The 22,207-nt window shown below is 41.3% G+C and overlaps 1 long non-coding RNA gene across 1 annotated transcript in view; it reads left to right on the plus strand.

Moving 5' to 3' along the window:
* LOC138850387 (uncharacterized) overlaps window positions 1-22,207 on the plus strand; it is a 36,450-nt gene that overhangs the window by 8,454 nt on the left and 5,789 nt on the right. The window lies entirely within an intron of this gene.

The following is a 22,207-nucleotide window of genomic DNA, read 5'->3' on the forward strand; positions in this document are numbered from 1 at the left end:
TTTTCTTCTAAGTTTGCATTAAGTCCATTTCTCCTCTTTCTCCTCCTCATCTTCTTCTTCCTCTTCTCCTTCTCCTAAGATGTTATCTATTTGAAAGAGTTGTATAGAGAGAGAGCAGACAGAGAGGAAGATCTACCTGCTGGTTCACTCTCCCAAATGGCTACAGTGGCTGGGGCTGATTAAGGCAGAAGCCAGGATCCTGGAACTCCCTCCAGGTCTCCCAAGGAGGAGAGTACTTGGACCATTCTCCACTGCTTTCCCAGGCACATTAGCAGGGAGCTATTTCAGAAGCAGAGTAACCAGGACCTGAACCAGCCACCCATATGGGATGCCAGTATCCCAGGCCTGTTGCTTAGCCCGCCGTGCTGAAACACCAGTCCTGCATCTCTGTTCTTAGCATTAGAATTCATGTCCACTTACCCACAAAACATTTGCACTCAGTTTGCCACAGGGATCTCAAACGCAGAAAGACCAAAACTGAAACCATAATCTTTCCCTTCAACTAGTATCTCTCTGGTTTTATCACTGTGTAACCCCCTCTACTCAAAAGCCTTGAGTGAGTTCCTGTACAATACAAGAATAATGTTTCTAAGTTCCACAAAGCCCTCCATGACCAAGCTTATGTTAGCCTCTTCTCTTACTTGGCCTCTACTCTCCTCATCTGTTTGCATCAGCTTTTCATTATTATAATAAAATACCTGGTGCAGGATAACTTTATAAAGAAAGAGATTTATTTTGCCTCATGATTCTGGAGGTGCAAGGCTTAGGGCCTCATCTAGTAATGCCTTCTTGCTGTCAGAGTCCTGATGTGGTCCAGGGCATCACAGGGCAAGAGATAAGAGGTATGTGTGTCTATCTAAGTCTGTGGTATCTCTGCCTCTCCTGATAAAAGTCAATCACAAGGACCCCACCCTAACAAGCTGACCTAAACTAATCTAATCACTTTCTAAAAGGCCTCACCTATAACACCAGGGTTGTATTACATTCCCACCCTCTTAATACGTTTAGCATAAAATCTCGGAGATTAACTTCTGCATGAATTTGTGGGGGCGGGGTAGGAACAAATCATGTGCAAGCAGGAACAGTACTGGTTCATTTGTTCTATACTGAGAATTACTTCCCCTTTCTTAGTTCAGTGAGCAGCTCCTCAACTTCTAAGATTCAGTTCAAGCCCTGCCTTCTCTGTAATCGCCAAGCAAGACACTGGGCCAGAAACGAGAGAGGCCGGAGTCCTTCTTTTCTCATCTTCGGACACTGGTGGTCCTTGGGACTCATCAGACCAAGTGACTGTGGTGGCAGGCCTGCTCCTTTTTGGGCCAGACTCCAAGCTGACCACAGTTTGTTGTGGAAGTCTCCAGTTCTCCCACCCACTAGGGATTATCTTACTAGCATAGCTTTAACAAGTGCGGGCCAAGTGAATGGTAATCCTTGGAGTAGTTGAGTCAGAGTGCGTCAGTGCAAATTCTTCTGGAGAAAACAATAAGTAACTAAAACTGGGAAAATATTGTTAGGAGCATCATACAATTCACTATTAAGCATTAAGTTCATTACAAAGAAGTAGCACACTGGGGTTAAAGGGCTTGGACTTTTGAATCCCGAGTGCCTGAATTTGAATTCTGACTCGACTAGATTTACTATGTTTGTGATTCTGGACCAGTTTCTTAGACTCTCAGTGCTTCAATATCCTTACCTATGAAATGAGGATGGTAATAATTGTATCCTGTCAGGTAACATTGTGGTGAAGGGTATATGAAAGTGTATATAATGTATTTATATATACACAGGCATTTGTCACTTGGAACAGGGCCTTCTATACAATAAGTATTTCCTATTACTACTTTTTAACATGTCAAATGACTAGGGATAAAATCAAAGTTCAGTAGCCATGAGAAAGATCATTTTCAACCAGGGGTTTGGTAGTCACCCTCCTTTTTACCAGTAAAAACAACTACCAAACTCTCAACTCTCCAATTAAACCATACACTGGATAATAAGGCTATATATCTTGTGCTTGTTTAGTCATTTATACTAGGCAAATAACTTTCACTTACTGTTATATTAGGTAGCAGTAAAAATAAGAAAAAAACGAAAGGCTTTTGAACATGCTATTCTTTATTTTATGTGCAAATACTTTAATGAACGTCTCTTTAAATAGTTTGAGCAAGCAATTACAGAAACTTCAAACACCAGGGAACCCTGCTAACACGAACTACTGTGCACCTCAGTATATGGATTTCTATGCATTTGCTTCTCACAACAACCAAATCCCAAGAGATAGGATATATAGGTGTTATTGCCCTTATTTTATGTGCAAGAAAACAATCAAAGAGTAATGCACAAGTTCTATTTTCTGACTTCCTATATTATGCACATTTCATTATTGTTTCAGGTTTTAACTTTAACATGTCTGGTATATATTTTCGAAGTGTCAGGCCTTGGTGAACTAATTCCTACTTTGGAAGCCCTTAAAGCCTGTTTGATAGATTTTTCTAAATTCAACAAATTCTCTGGGATGATTATGATATTTTTCTTGTTGCTGACTCTGATGAAGGAGCCTCATGATATAAAATAAACTAAGGAGATCCAGGAGGATAAGAAGTACAAAATACTTCAACAAGAAAATGGACTTGCTACATGTTTGCCTGTTCCCTTTGTTGTATGAATTGGCTGTATTTTCTACATTTCTCCATAACTGGCATCCCCAAGAAGCCTGTTCCATGCTACCATGATGTCTTGCCTGGATTGCTGTAATGCGCCTTTTTTTTTTTTTTTTTAAGATTTGTTTATTTATTTGAAAGGCAGTTACAGAGAGGCAGAGGCAGAGAGAGAAAGAGATCTTCCACCTACTGGTTCACTCCCCAGATGGCTGCGATGGCCAGAGCTGCACTGATCCAAAGCCAGGAGCCAGGAGCTTTGTCCAGGTCTTCAATGCCAGTGCAGAGGCCCAAGGACTTGGGCCATCCTCTACTGCTTTCCCAGGCCATAGCAGAGAGCTGGATCAGAAGTGGAGCAGCCAGGACTCGAGCCAGTACCTACATAATGCCCTTCTAACTGATCTCCCCACAACCACTCAGATACATTGCTACTCTCTATTATGTTGCCAAAGTTACTGTTTCAAACTATAAATTTGATCATGTCACTACTCTACTTAAATCCCTTCAGTGGATTTCCATTGATCTTGAGGGAAAGCCAAAATTCTTCAACGAGGATCAAAAGACTCTGTATCTGCCTGCACTTGCTTATGACAGAGATTACAAGTTATTCAATACCATCTGTTCCTCCTGCTTCTGTGACATAGATGATTCACGCTTCTCAAAGTCCCCTACCGCTACAGGTGACTATGTGACCAGGTTGAGGTAATGCAGTATAAACATAATGGAATATGAGCAAAAGTGATATTGTGCCACTTTCAGGCCTGACCCGAAAAAGCCTCCAATAAGCATTATTCAGGATTCTTCCAGGTGACAGGGATGAGGACATTCACGATCATTTTGACAGCTACATGTTAAAGATGACAGAATGTTATAAGTGTGAATCTCTGACAGTGTAACCTACAGGGTTTTCTATTACTACTCCTGATCTGTAATTGCCTTGACATATTATATGACACAGAAGGAAATATTTATTGTGTTGATTATAGTTGTTGTATAACTGACATGTCACATCTTCTGTCTTACCTACCTACAAAAGTGCTCACTTCTCACTTCTCCATACCCACTGAATACATCTTTTCAGTCTTATTTGCCATTCCCTGTAACCCATGGGATCTTTATCTTTATGAGTTACCTTTCCATGAATACTTTCTCGTTAAATCCTGTTCATTCTTCAGAGCATAGCTAACGCATTGCTATGGGAAGGAAGCCCTCCAACTGTAGGCTCATCTCTCCATGCACATCTCTCTCCTAGATCTTGTGGTACTTGAGACTTTGCATTTGTTTGTATGCTTGTTTAATTTCTTTATATGTCTTTGCTAGAGGAAAAATTCTGCGAGGTCAGGCATAATATCTGTTTTTGTTCATCCAACATCCATATAAACAAATATCACATAAACAAATAATTTTTGTTGAACAGATGAATCAGATTGCTGATTCACACCAAGAAGAAAAATTTTTTAAATGTTCTTAGGTACAATTTATAGCTATAAATTATGATCCAAAAATATTTTTTCTCACATGAAATGTTAGCTTGCCACTTTGTTTTTCAAATACTTTTTCAAATAAAGCTGACAGCTTTAAAGCCATGATGCCAGAAAGATCTAGGCCATTGATGTACCAACTCTTGATGTGCCAGCCGTGTGGTTCCGCATTTCACATTCAATGAGAGTTGGTAATCAAAAATGGTTTCTGGACTGTTTCTTAATGAAACTTCTGGTTGGGAAAAATATTAAGCAATAGAGTATAAAAGTGTTAAATAATGTTCAGGGTATAATTGGGTGCAGTGAAAGTAGGAAGAGCCTGGGCTTTGGATGAGATGGATTTGAGGGCTTGATTTTTTGTTAAGGTCATCAGATATATAAGTATGTCCCATGCAATATTTTGGAAATACTTATTCTAAGGAGTTATTTGCTGTTTATCTGCAATTCAAATTGAACTGGGAATCCTGTGGGTTTTTTTTTTTTTAAGATTTTGTTTGTCTATTTGAAAGGTAGAGTTACAGACAGTGCAAGGGAGAGACAGAAAGAAAGGTCTTCCATCAGCTGTTTCACTCCCTAAATGGCTGCAATTGCCAGAACTGAGTCTGAGTCTCCCATACTGGTGCAGGGGCCCAAAGGCTGGGTCCATCCTCCACTGCCCTCCCAGGCCATAGCAGAGAGGTGGGTCAGAAGAGGAGCAGCTGAGACTAGGATGCCAGTACTGCAGGCGGAAGATTAACCTACTGTGCTGGAGTGCTGGCCCAGGAATCCTGTGTTTTTACTTGCTCAATGTGTCAACCTTATTTATGCTTCTGCCTCTTACCAGGTTTTTCACCTGAGATAGAAGTTTTGCCTTGAGATGATCAAAGAAGATATACTTTTGAATAGCTTAGCAGTGTTAGGTACTAGGTGCTGACATGTACTGTTCAAAACATGTTTATTCTGTTTTTTAAAGCCTACATATATTTGTAAGTGAGGTCATGCAGTATTTGTCTTTCTATGTTGGTTTATTTCACTTAGAATAATGTTCTCCAGATTCACCCGTGTTGTTGCAAAAAATGTTCAGCTCACAGAAGTGGTGAGAAGAATGGGGGATGATGGGGAAGGGGGTTGTTGGTCAAAGAGTAGAGTTTCAGGTAGATAGAAAGGAGGACATTGCATTGTGCCCCATAAATGTGTACAAATATTATTTGTCACCTAAAATTAAGAGGCTGGCATGACAATTCCAAGTCCTACTACTGTGCTTCTGATCTAGTTCCCTGTTAATGCACCTGGGAAAGCAGCAGAAGATGGCCTAAGCCTCTACCACCTGTGTGGAAGACCTGAATGGAGCTCCTGGCTCCAGCCTTGGCTGTTGCGCCCATTTGGGATGTGAACCAATAGATGGAAGATCTTTTTCTCTGTTTTTCCCTCCCTCTCTGTCACTCTGCCTTTCAAATAAATAAAATAGATATTTTTTTAAAAAAAGTAACATAAAATGAAATAAAAGAGTTCCAATGGAAAAATAAAAATAAAATGAAAGCTACCTTTATTAAAGTAATCAATTCAATTACCTGTAGTTATAAGAGTTGCCCTTTTTTTTAAAAAAAATTATTTACTTTTTTTTTGAAAGAGTTACAGAGAGAGAGAGAGGCAGAAACACAGAAACACAGAGAGAGGTATCTTCCAACCAACCATTGATTCATTTCCTACATGGCTACAACTGGCAAGATGGAGCCAGGCCAAACCAGGAGCCACGTATTTTTTCCAGGTCTCCCATGTCAGTGCAGGGGCTCAAGGACTTTCTTTATTTTTTCACCTTTTATTTAATAAATATAAATTTCCAAAGTACAGCTTTTGGATTACAGAGGCTTCCCCCCCGATAACCTCCCTCCCACCTGCAACCATTCCATCTCCCACTCCCTCTCCCATCCCATTCACATCAAAGATTCATTTTCAATTATCTTTATATACAGAAGATCAATTTAGTATATAGTAAGTAAAGATTTCAACAGTTTGCACCCACACAGAAACACAAAGTATAAAGTACTGCTTGAGTGCTAGTTATACATTTAATTCACATAGTACCACACATTAAGGACAGAGATCCTACATGGGGAGTAAGTGCACAGTGACTCCTGTTGTTGATTTAACAATTGACACTCTTGTTTATGACATCAGTAATCACCCTAGGCTCTTGTTGTGAGTTGCCAAGGCTATGGAAACCTATTGAGTTCGCCAACTCTGATTTATTTAGACAAGACCATAGTCAAAGTGGAAGTTCTCTCCTCCCTTCGGAGAAAGGTACCTCCTTCCTTGATGGCCCGTTCTCTCCGCTGGGATCTCACTAACAGAAATCTCTCATTTAGGTGTTTTTTTTTTTTTTTTTTTTTTTTTTTTTTTTTTTTTTTTTTGCCAGAGTGTCTTGGCTTTCCATGCCTAAAATACTCTCATGGGCTCTTCAGCCAGATCCAAATGACTTAAGGGCTGATTCTGAGGCCAGAGTGCTGTTTAGGACAACTGCCATTCTAGGAGTCTGCTGTGTATCCGCTTCCCATGCTGGATCATTTTCTGCTTTTTAATTCTATCACTTAGTATTAACAGACACTAGTCTTGTTTATTCGATCCCTTTGACTCTTAATCCTATCATTATGATCAATTATGAACTGAAACTGATCATTTTGACTAGTGAGATAGCATTAGTACATGCCACCTTGATGGGATTGAATTGGAATCCCCTGGCACGTTTCTAACTCTATCATTTGGGGCAAGTCCGATTGGGGCTCAAGGATTTTCAATACTTTCCCAGGAGCATTAGTAGGGAGCTGAATTGGAAGCGGCACAGCAGGGACTTGAACCAGCGCCCATATGGAATGCCAGCTTCCAAGGCAGCAGCTTAACTCTGAACACCACCATGCTGGCTCCAAAATTACCATTTACCATGTTTCCTATTATGTACACCTATAGTCATAAATCCTTCACATGCATGATTTTATTCATTTCCTCCAGTGATCCCAAGAATAAGGGGTTGTGTTATCAGCACTGTGTAGATGATACATGAAGAGCTTGCTCAGTGCCGTGGACTACACCATTCAATGGTAGTGGTGCAGCCTTGGCCCCAGCATCTGACTCCAGAGCTACTATTTCTGCACCTTACAAATGAGCCTGAGTCCATCATGGGGGAGCGTTCTTTCATATTGAACAGAACCACTTTTCCTTTGCCCCCCTCCCTGGAACTCTGGGGAGTTGATTTTGCTTCCCACCTGGTAAATCACCCATCCCTTTTGCACCCAGAGCTGACTTTATAGAAATCTAAATACACTTTACTAGATTTGCATGTTAACACTAAAAGAAAAAGTTCCCTGTTTGCCTTTTAGTTGAGGCAACCCTTTGGTTTTATAGGCTCGTTTCAGTAAGTAATTATTCTGGTAATGCCAAGGCCTCCTTTATTGAGTCATAAATGCATTCTGGACAACTTGGAATAACAAGCAGGCCCTTTCTTTTGAGCCTAGCAGGCAACACTGCTTAGCTGAATGTGGGCTGGCTTGCCTGCCCCTGCAGGTTTCTCTCATTCTGGGGAAACCTCCTATGTAACCATGTGAAGGGGGAAAGAGGATCAGATAATTGGGATCTTTAAGATGGTTATTATGAAAAATGTTCTGGAACCAATTCAAATACCAATCAGAAACCACATTGTTCAAGTAAATCACTTTCAGATGCCACATAAGATACAAAATACAATTATTTCCAGTTTAAAAATATAATGTTCCTTTAAAAAAACACAGTATTTTATTTTATTATTTTTTTAAAAATATGCCTTGGCTCAAATTCAGGCCCGTCACAGATGATGTACAGACAGGCTTTGTGCCGTTCCCTTTAGATTCGGGGCCTATGGCCCTCACTGTAACGTATTTAAAGTTCCTTAAAATGGATGTGACGGCTGTTTTCTTTGTGTATTACAGAAATATACAGAGTTCAGAGGCTCCATGGCTACACTTTGGGCATGTATGTCATTAAAAGAATGAAAAAAAGATGATGGCCAAATGCTGTATTAAAATCCCATTAGAAACGCTGGGAGGAATTCATGACTCCAATCTCTTTTATCTGACAGACGTCAGTTTGGTGAAACAGTTTTCCTTCCTTCCTTCCTCCTTTCCTCCTTTCTTTCTTTCCTCCTTTCTTTCTTTCCTCCTTCCTTCCTTCCTTCCTTCCTTCCTTCCTTCCTTCCTTCCTTCCTTCCTTCCCTCTTTCTCTCTCTCTTCCTCTCTTTCTCTCTTTTTCTCTTTTTCTTTCTCCCTCCCTCTTGCTCCCTTCACTTCTCCCCTCCTCCCTTCCTTCCCTCCTTCCCTCCCTCCTTCCTTCCTTCCTTCCTCTCCCCCTCTCTCCCTCCCTCCCTCCCTTCCTTCTTCTCTCTTCCTTTCTTTTCTTCTCTTCCTCCATCTCTCCCTTTCCTTTTTCTCTTCCTTCCTCCTCCCCATACTCTGCCTCTCTTATTTGTCCTTTTGGTTCTGTACTTGGTGTCAGGACATTTGGGAACTGTCTTTGCCACTGCAAAAGCAAATATCAGGATTTTGTCATATTTGCTCCCCTTTAGTGTCTCCTTGTGGGAAGATCATCCATCCCTTGTCCTCTTCTTCATCTCCAGCTGAGGAGCCATTAGATCCAGATTGCTTATCTGAGCCGTCATCACTGTGATGGTGAGCAAGGAAGTTCACACACTGTGTGACCTCAGGAATGATTGCTGTTACAGTGGATTTCATAAGATCCATCAGACTCTGAACATGAATTTTAATGGGTTCAGAACCACTTCCCTAGCCTGAGGCCTCCCGCTCTCAGTCTTCACGGCTGACATGGAGCCTGGAGAAGTTGTTTGCTCTGTCAAGAGAGGTACGGATTTTTGCTTTCCAGTCTCTAGGGCGTGCTGTCAGCCTCTGTGGAACAGGAACATAGTACTAAACCAGTACTTTGTTGAGTATAGAGTTACTTATGCAGCAATGTAGAAAAACTCAGTGCAGCAAAGAGCCGCTACAAGGTCTGCAGTGGGAACAGTGGGGGTCTGGAGGTTGGGCTGATTCAGCCTTGTGACTTGCAAGCTGTGGAGTCAGGGGCCAGTTGCTTTATCTAAGTTCAGTTCACTTAACTGCAAAATGAAGTCTGGTTCTGAACACCTCTGTTCTGTGAAACCAACTCAACAAGGGAAGAGGAGGAGCTAAAAATATTGCTATGAGATATTGCAAGCAAAGTTAGGCAGTAGCTACCCCCCCTCCCTGAAGTGTTTGGTAGTAAGAGAAGTGTGATTCTGTACTTCAGAGAACTCAGAGTCATGGAGAGCACATGAGTCCCCTTCTCCAGTGTCCTGTGCATCTCTATATAACCAGCCTGAAGGCCATGAGGATGTGGACAGTACCACCCAGCTCTGTATCATCAACTCTGGGTGGGTATGTTGAGTGTGGAAGCAAGGGACCACCTTAGGTGAGACTCCTAATGAGGAGAGGGGAGGAGTAAGAGAAGACCAGAAGACAGGAAGGAAACCAGGGGAGCACCCTGTCACTGAAATCAAGGCTGGAGAGCAGCTGAGAGGAGCAAGTGACACCAGCATTGAATGACAGAGACCAAAAATGTCACAGAGATACTGGCAAAATGCCCTTTGACTGGAGGATGTTAATGTTAGTTTATGGAGAATGGAACTGTTGCTCTATTATCATTGAATTTTGTGACTTTAAAAAAAAAACACAGATAGGCTTTTATATCTTCGCTTTTTAAAGATCATGACACAGGGGATTGGTGGCACGCTGTAGCAGGAAAAGCCATCACCCGTGATGCTGGCGTCCCATATGGTGCAGATTTGAGTCTTGGCAGCTCCACTTCGGATCTAGCTTCCTGCTAATGCTCCTGGGAGAGCAGAGCAGAGGATGGCCCAAGTGCTTGGGCCCCCTGTACCCACATGGAAGACCCAGATGAAGATCCTGGTTGCTGACTTCCGCTTAGCCGTGCCGTGGCACTGTGGCCATCTGAGGAGCGAACCAGCAGATGGAAAATCAATCTCTCTCTCTCACTCTCTCTCTCTTCTTCTCTGTAACTGTGACTTTCAAATACATAAATGATTTTTTTAAAAATAAAAATATCAAGACACAATGCACAAATACTTCTCTATATCTTGTTTTTCTTTGTTTTTTAAAGTGCAGTGGCATTCCTCCAGGCCAACTAGGAGAGCTCTAACTCAATCTTTTTACTTTTGTTTTTTATTTAAAAAATTTAAAAAGGTATTTATTAATTTTTTTAAAAGGCAGAGAGAGAGAAAGAGAGATTTTCATTCTGCTGGTTCACTCCCCTAATGACTGCAACAGCCAGGGCTGGGCCAGGCTAAAGCCAAAAGCCAGGAATCCCATCCTGGTCTCCACAGAAGTCCCAGTACTTGTGCAGTCTATCATCTGCTTTCTTCCCAGGTGCATTAGCAAGAATCTAGATCATAAGTCAGGCACCAGAACTCAAACCAATACTCCAACAAGGGGTAATCTGGCATCACAAGCAGCAGCTTAGCCCACTGTGCCACAATGCTGCCTCTCTAACTCAATCATTTTACAAAAGTATTTAACTGGCAAATAAAATCTGTATATATCCAAGGTATACATTGTGTAATGATTATCACAATCAAATTGATTAACACATCATCACCACCCATAGTTACCATTTTGTGTGTATGGGGGAGGGGAAAGTGAGGACACTAAAAATCTGCTCTTTGATCAAATTTCAAGTAAAGAATCAGTTAAAATGCTTTACTATAATCTTCAGAAAACAGGATGACAATATAAATACTTAAATTTGAGTAACCAGAGTATTGCAGAGGTTAACCTTTCACCAAATTTTACATAGTAATAGAAGATATGTCAGCTATACATACTCAGTCTGTTTCAGTTTGCATTCCCTCTGGACTGTATTGTACACTACTCACTAGCATAACATGAACTAGTTAGTGGAAAGAAACAGAATAGTCTAGGAGATGGCTGAGGTCAGAAGAAGCATCTACACACCACCACAGAGTTATTTCCCATGACATCCTTGAACCAAGTGAAAGGAAGCCTTTGAACTGCTCTGTAGTGGAGAATTACTTAGAAAAATACCAGGAGATTAGAATCAGTAGTGGGTGGGAGATGGGAAATAGGAAACTCGATGACCATTATGTTCAAATGAGTATCTCAGCAGAGCATTCTGTAGCTGCAGGAAGCACTGGCTCAGCTAAAGCTATTCTGGCAGAATTAAATAGTAACTTCAAATTAGAGAACCAGCTCCAAGACAGGGAAATAAAACGGTTTTAGGCAGTAACATTTAGACAATTTGATGTCAGTTTTGGGGAATACCAAAGTGCATTCTGAGGGAAAAAAATTGGAAATACCCAGAAGGGTAAGAAAGCCATGAGCCAGAAGTATGGGTTTCTGTAGGAAAAATTGTGCCAGGAAAATTAGATTCCTTTTATTTAGAGAATAAATTTATAATATTAGGGAGAAATGGAAGTAGAGTGGATGTTATTTATTAGAATTTTTATAGACCACTTGGTTCAGAAATTGCAAAATTATATTTTCAATTCAGTTTGAGGGTCATTTTCAATTGGCATAGATTTAAATATGTTGTAAAGGCTTCTTGTAGAAGAACCAAGAAAAAAAGAAGTCAAAGTGTTGGTGTTTTGAAAGCAATATGTTTTACATGTCTTCCTAACAAATACTTTTATTGTTTCTCTGGCAGAAAAATAAGATGGAACATTAATAAAATTCACATTTAAATTCTTAGTTGGAGAGTGTTGGGTGAACACTACAAAATGGAAAAATTAAGAGGTGAAATTTTTTCTCTTCTTTCTCTGGATTCTATGAAAAGCCAAAAGAAAAAAGTTAATTCATTTATTTATTCATTCAAGCATTCATTTTTCCATAATCCTGCTGATGACATAAAAAATGCAGTGGGAAAATGCGATTCTATAGTGTTTCAGTTTTCCTTATTTTAATTTCCTTCTCTGTAAGATAGAGATTATAACAGCTAATTCTGAAGATTATTATGTAAAGTAGCACATTGCTTAGCATATAATGTCAACAGACCTTACTGAGCACTTACTGTGTATTAGGTGTGCTGTTAAATCTTTCTGTATACATCAATTCATCGGATGCTCTCAGCAACCTGTTGGGGGATGTAGTCAGCTTCATCTCACTGTGTGGATGAAAAAGGTGTAGTGTAAAGAGTTTAAGTAAGCTGCCCCAGTTTGTAAATAGTGTAAGTGAAATTCAAATCCAGACAGTCTGACTCCATAGCTCATACCTGGGAACTATTATATCTATTACTACAGCTTCTAGGCAGAACTGAAATTGCAACAATAGGAATTTATATTTAGGACTGAAATTCTTAATTGCAGAAATTATAATAAAAATGCAATTGAAGTTTTAAAGTGTGACAATACAGATTTTGAAGTATATCCGGGTAGTTAACTGGAGTCTTACTATCTCCTGGAGACAGGTTAATTTGATACAATTCCAATTTGAACTGATTCAAGGTCAGACTTATCTCTACAGTTTCTGTGAATTTTCAGTGGCTTTCTCTGCCTCCTCTTAGATTCATCCTGTATCATGCAGATACAAATTCTGCTTTCCACAGATATAACATTAGTTTGGTGATTTTGCCGAAAATCGGAGAGGTTATGGGATAACTCACTTCTCACCCAATTTTACCAACTTCCTGGCTTTATCTCTACTCATCCTCATTTTCCATTAGAGCAAATATGCTTGGCAAGCATGCCAGTTCCAACCAGCTAGTAAATGGCAGGGCCAGGACTCCAGGCCGGATCCTGTTGGCACCTGGGCTGATGGCACCAGTGCAAGTGAGGAGGGAAACCTCTTCTTCCTTGAAGCAACTCCATTTAGTCTCTGCTGCTTCTCTCCATTAACATAAGAAAAGTAAAACAGGAACCATTAAAGTCAACGTAGCCCATTCTCCATTAACTCTTCTTTAAAGGTTAAGAGGGCAACATCTAGAAGAATTTAGATTTAAAAGAATAAGATTAAACTGAGAGTTGGAGATGTTTCTGAATGTTGCAAAGACTATGCTGAAAGATCATCTGACTTCCTGGAATCCCTGGCAGGAGAATTGAAAGAAAGAAGAGAACTAGGCTCAATTATTTATTACCTCAACTCCCTTTTAGGACACTAACCTGAGACAAGAGGCCTGGTCAATTCCAAGGAAGAAATTGGCAAGAAGAGGGATCCTTGCACTGTCTGATGCCCCCGTGGGCATGTAAGCAGATGTCAGCATTGTCAACTCCATACACAGTTCCTCTTAACCTTGATACACAAAAATCATGTGTTTTTTTAAAAAATTATGCTGAAATAAATCCTAGAAACTGAGTGGGAATTTTCTTTACAATAGTTCCTTGTTCTTGCAAGCAATCTGTTTAAAGAGTGCAGATTTCAGTGCAGCAAGATCTGAGATCCAACTCAGGGGCCGTACCTACTGCCTTAATGTGCGGAAGGCTTACACACCAGTCATTGGTGCCATCAGTCATCTGGCATGTCATTATTAACTGTCTGCTTGTATGAGGCCCTGGGCTCGGCCCTCTGGACAGCAGTGGACCACAGCACACTCTCTCAGAGTGCTCATGTGTTAGGGAGAACAAAACCTCTAGAATACGCTAAGAAGAAAAATGGACCAGAAGACATGCAAGGGCAGGAGCTCTGGGACAAGGCAGTTGGAACAGAATGGGAGTGGGCCATGTGGAAATCCAGGGCAAGAGTGGCCTAGGCACTCTGAGACTAGAGTCGATCAAGTGTGTTTTAGGAACACTGCAAAAGCCAAGAATAATGGGAGCTGACCGAGGCAGCAAAGGGTAATAGTGAGATCAGGGAAGTAACCTTTGTTCTTCTAGAAAATTAGAATAATTTTTACTTTCCTCACTGGATTTCTGTGAAGACTTAAAAGTTTGAGGATAGTATTTGTAGAGTGACTAATAGATTGTTTCTTACATAATAAGTATTGGTGACACTGAAGTGGAGCTGGGCTCCCAAACTGATCTCTAAATCAAGTGAATTTTCTTGATTCTGTTAGAGGTAATTTTGTTTAGCCTCAAATTAGTTTCCAGTCTTGTTTATCCCATTTTGGTTTGTGTGGCCCTGCATCTTTTCTCTAACCTTCCATTATTTCTTTGGATCCATGTTTCAGCTAGGGTAGTCCTAGCCACTAGAACATAAAGAACTCTTACAGATTTTTAAAAGAAGTTTTTCACTTTTAGAAACTCATAAAAGAATTAATTTCCTTTTCAGATTATTTAAATGGATCATAAAACAGCCTCATTTACTGAACTTACCTTTCCTTGTGTCCCAAAAAGGCAAGAGAGGGTGTATGGTCTAGGGCACTAAAGCATTTATGCACACTGGTGGTCTGAAAGGTTTAATGTCTCTTCCTGGAGTGATTAATTTAAAACAGGGCAAGACTGGCTCAACGTTATTATTTCATCTTAAGTGCATATGGAAATCCAGAGAGTGAGCCCTTGTTAAACTCTGTGGAAGGAAAAGACATGCATGTTCATAATTCTAACCTATAACGAGGACATTCTACGATTGCTCTGCACTCCCAGGAGGCACCCCTAATGATGTTACCCTGAGCAGGAGACAGTGGCAAAAAATCATTTCTGTCTGTGGATGAGGCCTGGGCTTAGGGGGCAGGATACATGGGGGATAGTGAGGTCTAGAGCTTCTTTAATTTCGGGAATCAAGTAAAAATCTGAAGGTTTGTTTAGAGAGAGAAAAGAAGTCTCAAGAAATATCAAAATTTAAAATTTGGCCAATATGGAGGACAGGCATCCGACACAGAAGTTAGGACAGTGTGTGGGATGTCTGCCTCCCGTATTGGAGCGCCTGCATCCAAGACCTGGCTCTGCTCCAGATTCCAACTTTCTGCTAATGCACAGCCTGGGAGGCAGCAAGTGATGGCTCTAACACTTGGGTCTCTGCTACGCATATGAGAGACCTGGATGGAATTCCTGCCCCCATGCATTTGGCAAGTGAACCAGTAGATGGACTCTCTCTCTCTTTCTTTCTCTCTGACTCTCAAACAAAAATACATAAATAAAAATTTCTTCAAAGGTTGGCCAATACTATAGATATCACAAAATCAAGAGAAATAACATTTTAAATTAATTAACTACCTGACATACTTACTTTCTTCTGTATACATGCTTTCTGCCTATATTTTTCACTGGATAACCTTTGCATTTTTAAAAAGATTTTATTTATTTACTTGAGAGGTAGAGTTACAGACAGAAACGGAGAAACAGAGAAAAAGGTCTTCCATCCTCTGGTTCACTCCCCAGATGGTTGTAATGGCAGGAGCTGGCCGATCTGAAGCCAGGAGCCAGGAGCTTCCAGGTCTTCCCGGAAATGCAGGGTCCCAAGCACTTGGGCCATCCTCCACTGCTTTCCCAGGCCATAGCAGAGAGCTAGAGCAGCCAGGATACCAACTGGTGCCCATGTAGGATGCTGTGCCACAGACAGAGGCTTAGCCCACTATGCCACAGCGCTGGCTCCTGGATTTTTATATTAAAAAGATCATTGTAATATTTTTCTTTTAAAAAAGATTGAGTTATTTGAAAAGTAGAGTGAGTGAGAGAGATATAGAAATAGATGATAGAGATGGAGATGGAGAGAGAGAGAGAGAATCTTCCATCTGCTGATTCATTCCCCAAATGGTCATAATAGCCAGATTGGCAGAAGACAGGAGCTGGAGACTCCATCCTTATCTCCCACATAGGAGATAGGAGGCAGGGCTCCCAGCACTTGGACCATCTTCTGTAGGCTTCCCAGGCATATTTGCAGGAAGCTGGATCAGAAGCAAAGCAGCCGGGACTGGAACTGGCACTCCAGTGTGGCTTGCTGGTGTTGCAGGTGGCGGCTTGACCCACTTTACTATAAATCCAGCCTCACTGTAATATTTTCTGCAGAGAAAACAGAAAGATACCTCAGTCTTCCCTTTCATATAGTTACTTGAAATTTATCTTTGATTATTAATATCTTACTTGAACGCAATTATGGGCTATGATACAAATATACTGGCTGTTTTAATAGTGCTTCCAGGTTGTGCTCTATGTGTATGGAGATTCAGATGACTCCAATATTCTATTTCCACAATTTCTATTTATTTGGAAAAAATAATTTATAATGTGTTTATAAGTATACATGTTATATGAGGTATTTCAAAAAGTTCATAAAAAATAGGATTAAAAGATAAATTTATTTTGGTGCAAACACTTTTGAAATGTATTTTTAATTTTTTAAAGATTTATTTATTTATTTAGAAGTCAGAATTACAGAGAGAGAGAAGGAGAGCAAGTGAGAGAGAGAGAGAGAATCTTTCATCTGCTGGTTCACTCCCCAGTTGGCCACAATGGCTAGGGCTGGGCCAGGCTGACACCAGGAGCTGTGAGATTCATCCGGGTCTCCCTCAGGGGTGCAGGACCATCCTTCACTGCTTTCCCAGGCACTTTAGCAGGGAGCTGGATTGGAAGTGGAACAGCCGGTCTCCAACCAGAGCTCAGATGGGATGCTGGTGCTGCAGATAGCTGTTTAACCAGCTGTGCCATAGCACCGGCCCCTAGTTTTTTTCTTAATATGCACTCTTCATGAACTTTATCAAGGCATCTCATATTTTATTCCTGTTGGAAGGGAATACCCTTCTTGACTGGACAGCTATGAAAAGCAAATCATTGAGTTTATGCAGTGGTGACTGGAAGAATGCTCTTCAGAATGGCTTATGCCCTCACACATTTCATTCTTCCTTTCTCCTCCACGTCCCATGTCCTTCTACCACCAGGGCTATCAACAGGTTCACACTGCTGTGGGATCTCCAGCCCTGCACCTTGTGTAAGGAACCTGGAACTCAGCACAGGTTGCAGAAGGGATCACTCTGTATTTGCTGTCTCACTCTCGCTCTCTTTCTCTTTTTGACAGGCAGAGTTAGACAGTGAAAGAGAGAGAGAGAGGGAGAGAGAGAGAGAGAGAGAGAAAGGTCTTCCTTCCGTTGGGTCACCCCACAAATGGCTGCTAGTGCTGGCGCGCTGTGCCAGTCTGAAGCCAGGAGCCAGGTGCTTCCTCCTGGTCTCCCATGCGGGTGCAGGACCCAAGCACTTGGGCCATCCTCCACTGCCTTCCCGGGCCACAGCAGAGAGCTGGACTGGAAGAGGAGTGACCAGGACAGGACCGGCGCCCCAGCTGGGACTAGAACCCAGGGTGCCGGTGCCGCAGGTGGAGGATTAGCCTAGTGAGCCATGGCACCGGCCTATTTGCTGTTTCTACACTGGCATGGCTGCAATCACTTTGCACACATGATGTTGACTGCAAACCTCATCATTGGAGGCAACTAAATCTAAACTAGATCTACCCAAACTCAATTTCCCCTTGGAGGAATTGCCCAAGTGCACACTGCCCTTCCTCCAACGAGGGAAGCATGTAGGAGGGAAAGTCAGAATGGAAAGAATGGTCCCAAGTGACTGTGGTTAAAAACATCTTACTCATGCACATTTTACAGAACTTATGACTGTGACCTCCCATGGCCTGGGATGGAGCCCATGTAGCTGACCAGCCATCTAGAAGCTTCAGTTTCATTAACTTCTTTGCAGTGGTAGGGGGACTACAAGGATAGGGTTTTATTCTCTTGACCTATTTTATCAAGAGCAATAGAGAAGAACCAAACAGTCTACCAAAAATAGTTCTACGTTGAAATCTAGTTGGTAATAGCTTCAGTTAGCTAATGAAATCAGAGATTACCTGTAAATGTATCCCAATAGTTTATTCAGAAAATAAATAATTCAGTATCCATAGGTGACACTTTCAATGTGAGTATTTTAGGGGAATGTTGAATGACTGAATTAAAACAGCAATAGGATGTAGCCAGTGCTGTGGCGTAGCAGGTAAAGCTGCTGCCTGAAGCACCAGCATCCCATATGGGCGTCGGTTTGAGTCCTGGCTCCTTTGCTTCCGATCCAGCTCTCTGTTGTGGCTTGGAAAAGCAGTGGAAGATGGCCCAAGTCCTTGGACACCTGCACCTGCCTGGGAGACCTGGAGGAAGCTCCTGGCTCCTGCCTTTGGATTGGTGAAGCTCCGGCAGTTGTGGCCATTTGGGGAGTGTATCAGCAGATAGAAGACTTTCTCTCTCTCTCTCTCTCTTTCTCTCTCTGCTTCTCTATAACTGTGCCTTTCAAGTAAAATAAATAAATGTTTTAAGAAAACGATAGGAAAGGATAAAATTAATTTGCCTTATGTCTATTTAACTAATGATAATGACAGAATTCCTTTGTAGAGATAGTGTAAAAACACTATCATGGTTTTAATTTCGATTTCAGGTTCCGTGTATTCCTCTCCCTTTGCTGTTCTCTGTTCCCTTCTCAATCAAGTGTTAGGATTCTTTTTAAGCAGTGGTTTAGGTTCAGGAACATTCTGAGAGAGCTAGGTCTTGATTTTATGTTACCGCCGGAGCAAAGCCCAAGAAAGGTACAGCAAATCACATAGATTAGAGGACTGAGCTTTGGGGCACCCTGTGCTTTGGGGAATCTTTCACTGCAGAGATTATGATATGGATGAAATGGAGGGGAAATAAGTCCCCCCCTACACACATCCCTGGATAACACAGGTAGGCATCCCATGGGTTCCCAGCCTTTGTGCTGTCATGGCTGGATCTGATTCCCTCCCTTCTATGAGTACTCTTTCAACCATTTTGGGTATTTTCCTTTCCTATGAAGTCTGTCCAGAATGCATATTTTGACTTGATTTCATTTAGATGCAATGCTAATGTCCTGTTGCCGGGTACCATTTTGTCCGCTACTGGCATTTGCTCAAACACATGGGAAGCTCAAAGTTAATTCACTCACTTGAAAACACCCAACGTGCTTCTTGACAAATGTGTTACCTGTGAAATCCATTTATATTTTGTTGCCATTTCATAAATTTAGGTCTACTTAGATCAGAAAAAAAAAATGGGCCACTTTGAATTTTTAAATTATTCAATGAGAGAAGAAATGACAGTGTGTATTTCTTTAAGAATATTATTTTCACATAGTGCTTGCTCTATCTCTCTGAATCCCTTGTCAGAAATATAAGGTTACAAGGCAAAGAGAGAGAGAGAGAGAGAGAGAGCGCGCGCGAGCGAGAGAGCTTCTTTGTTGCTTTTGACAGACTGTATTTCTTTGTGGACTTTATTTTTTTGTTTTATGATTTTTTTAACATTTTCCACATTCACGTCAAATGTAGACATTATATACACACACACACACATATAAATACACACTTTTCATGACAACAGAGATGTTAATGTCACAGAGTGAGGGATGCACGACAGTGTTCATGACGTGGGGACAGAAGAATGTATTGTCATTTATATGGTATGAGTCAGTGATGCACTGTTTTTAACTCAACATCCAATGATATGACACCCACACAATTTTATACTCTCTAAATATTAACTTCCCAAAATATTTGAGAGGCAGAGAGATAGAAAGATGGACAGATGCACAGAGAGCTCCCATTGGCTTGTTCACTTCCCAGATGCCTACAGTGGCTGGGGCTGGGCTGGGGCTGGGCTGGGGCAGCCACAAGCCAGTAACTCCATTCAGGTCTCCCACGTGGGTGGCAGGAACTCCATGATTTGGGCCTTCCTTGGTCACTGTCTGTCAGGGTCTGCATTGGTGTAACACCAGACCCAGGTGAGAAACTGGATTCTGGTGTGGGACACGGGCATCTTAACCTCTAGGCTGACCATCACTTCCCCTCAACTTTTACATTTCTAGATTGACATCTAAAATGCTTATGCAACTTCAAAGAATAAAATGTTTTGCATAATTAAATTGAAATTTTAAAGTGAATCTGTCACTTTGCTTTTAAATGTAGTTATGATGGTACTATATAAATTATCTTCTATTTTAAAAAGCATGTGAATATTCTCTTTAACAGACTTTTTTTTAAAAAGATTTATTTATTTGAAAGTCAGAGTTACACAGAGAAAGAAGGAGAGGCAGAGGCAGGGAGAGAGGTCTTCCATCCGCAGGTTCACTCCCCAATTGGCTGCAACAGCTGGAGCTGTGCCATTCTGAAGCCAGGAGCCAGGAGCTTCTTCCAGGTCTTCCACATGGGTGCAGGGGCCCAAGGACTTGGGACATCTTCTACTGCTTTCCCAGGCCATAGCAGATAGATGGATTGGAAGTGGAGCATTCAGGACTCAAACTGGTTCCCATATGGGAAGCCGGTGCTTCAGGTCAGGGCCACAGTGCCGGCCCCACAATTAGAAATTTTTAATAATTCTCCTTTCTCCTTGAAATATTGACATTCTACTTCCTCCTTAGAATTCTATAACAATGTAATATATATTTTGCATTTTAATACTTGTTATTGATTACCTTTTTATGTCTATACAACAGAATTTTAAAATTCCATTTTTTTCATAATTGCCCCAGGCAAAACTTTCACATCCAAATTGAATTCCCTTTGCTATAATTTTAGCTCTGTGTAGTCATCACATGAAGATTTTCTGTAGCCCCAGAGTTAGACAAGCCACAATTTTCTTCCATGTTGTTGTTATAGTTTTTCCTTTTTTTTTTTAAAGGCTTATTTATTTATTTGAAAGTCAGAGTTTACAGAGAGAGAAGAGACAGAAAGAGATGTTCCATCTGCTTCTTCATACCCAGATGGCCACAACAGCAAGTGCTAGGTCAAGCTAAAGTTAGGAGCCAGGAGCTTCTTCCAGGTCTCCCACATGAGTGGCAGGGGTCCAGGAACTTTGGCCATTTCTGCTGCTTTTCCCAGGCCGTCAGCAGGGAGCTGGATCAGAAATGGAGCAGCTGGGACCCAAACCTGCACCCATGTGGGATGCCAGTGTCTCAGGCAGTGGTTTTACCTGCTATGCTACAACAGCAGCCCCATTACAATTATTTTTCATAAGCAAGTGATCAAGACAATAAGCATAAATTATAATCAATAATTTTTATAATTACTAAATAGCAAAAGTAAAATTATATTAGAGATGCATTTCTCAGTGTGGTATGTGCTGAGGGCTTATGGTGCCTTGATTAAATGAGGCGGAGCAAACATGCCAGAGGTTGTTCCACCTTGAACAACGCCTGGTTCTGATAAGGGTGGGGAGCAGGTGTGCCTTCCTTTTGTCAGGGGGAAGATGGGCAATGCGAAAAGGGAAGCAGGCAGGAAAAGGTCTATGAACATTTTGTGAAAGGCATCTAACAAGTCACATTGCCTTCATGAGCAAGTGGATATGGAAGTCGAGTATTTGGGAATTGATTTCCTTAAAACTGCTCCTATCTCGTGTGTTCTGAGAGGTTCTGGATATTCCCAAGAGTAAGTACACTTGTTTGAAGAGGCTGTTTCATATGATTCTGGCTTTTTAAAAATTTATTTATTTATTTGAAAGAATGACAGATGCAATTGTTAAATCAACAACAGGAGTCACTGTGCACCTGCTCCCCATGTAGGACCTCTGCCCTTAATGTGTTGTACTATGAGAATTAATGGTAAAACTACTACTCAAACAGTACTCTATACTTTGTGTGTCTTTGTGGGTGAAGTCTGTTGAAATCTTTACTTAGTATATACTAAGTTGATCTTCTGTATATAAAGATAATTGAAAATGAATCATGATGAAGAATGAGATGGGAGAGGGAGTGGGAGATGGGATGGTTGTGGGTGGGAGGGAGGTTACAGGGGGAAAAGTTGCTATAATTCAAAAGCTGTACTTTGGAAATTTATATTTATTAAATATAAGTTGAAAAGAAAAAAAAAGAATGAATGACAGATGGAGACAGAGTGGGGAGAGAGAGAGAGAGATCTGTCTGCCAGTTCACTCCCCAGACGGCCACGATAGTCAGGGCTGAGCCACGCCAAAGCCAGGAACCTGGAACTCCTTCTGTCTATCCTGTTGGTGGCAGGGGTCTTTGGCCGCCTTCCCAGGCACATCCTCAGGAAGCTGCAGCAAAAGCAGAGCAGCCAGGACTTGAACTGGAGCTGTATGGGGACGCTGGCACTACAAGTGGCTGCTTAACCTGCTTTGCCACTGCACCACCATGCTTGC

Source organism: Oryctolagus cuniculus, chromosome 7 (assembly GCF_964237555.1).
Source record: "Oryctolagus cuniculus chromosome 7, mOryCun1.1, whole genome shotgun sequence".
In the NCBI taxonomy this organism is placed as follows: Eukaryota; Metazoa; Chordata; class Mammalia; order Lagomorpha; family Leporidae; genus Oryctolagus; species Oryctolagus cuniculus.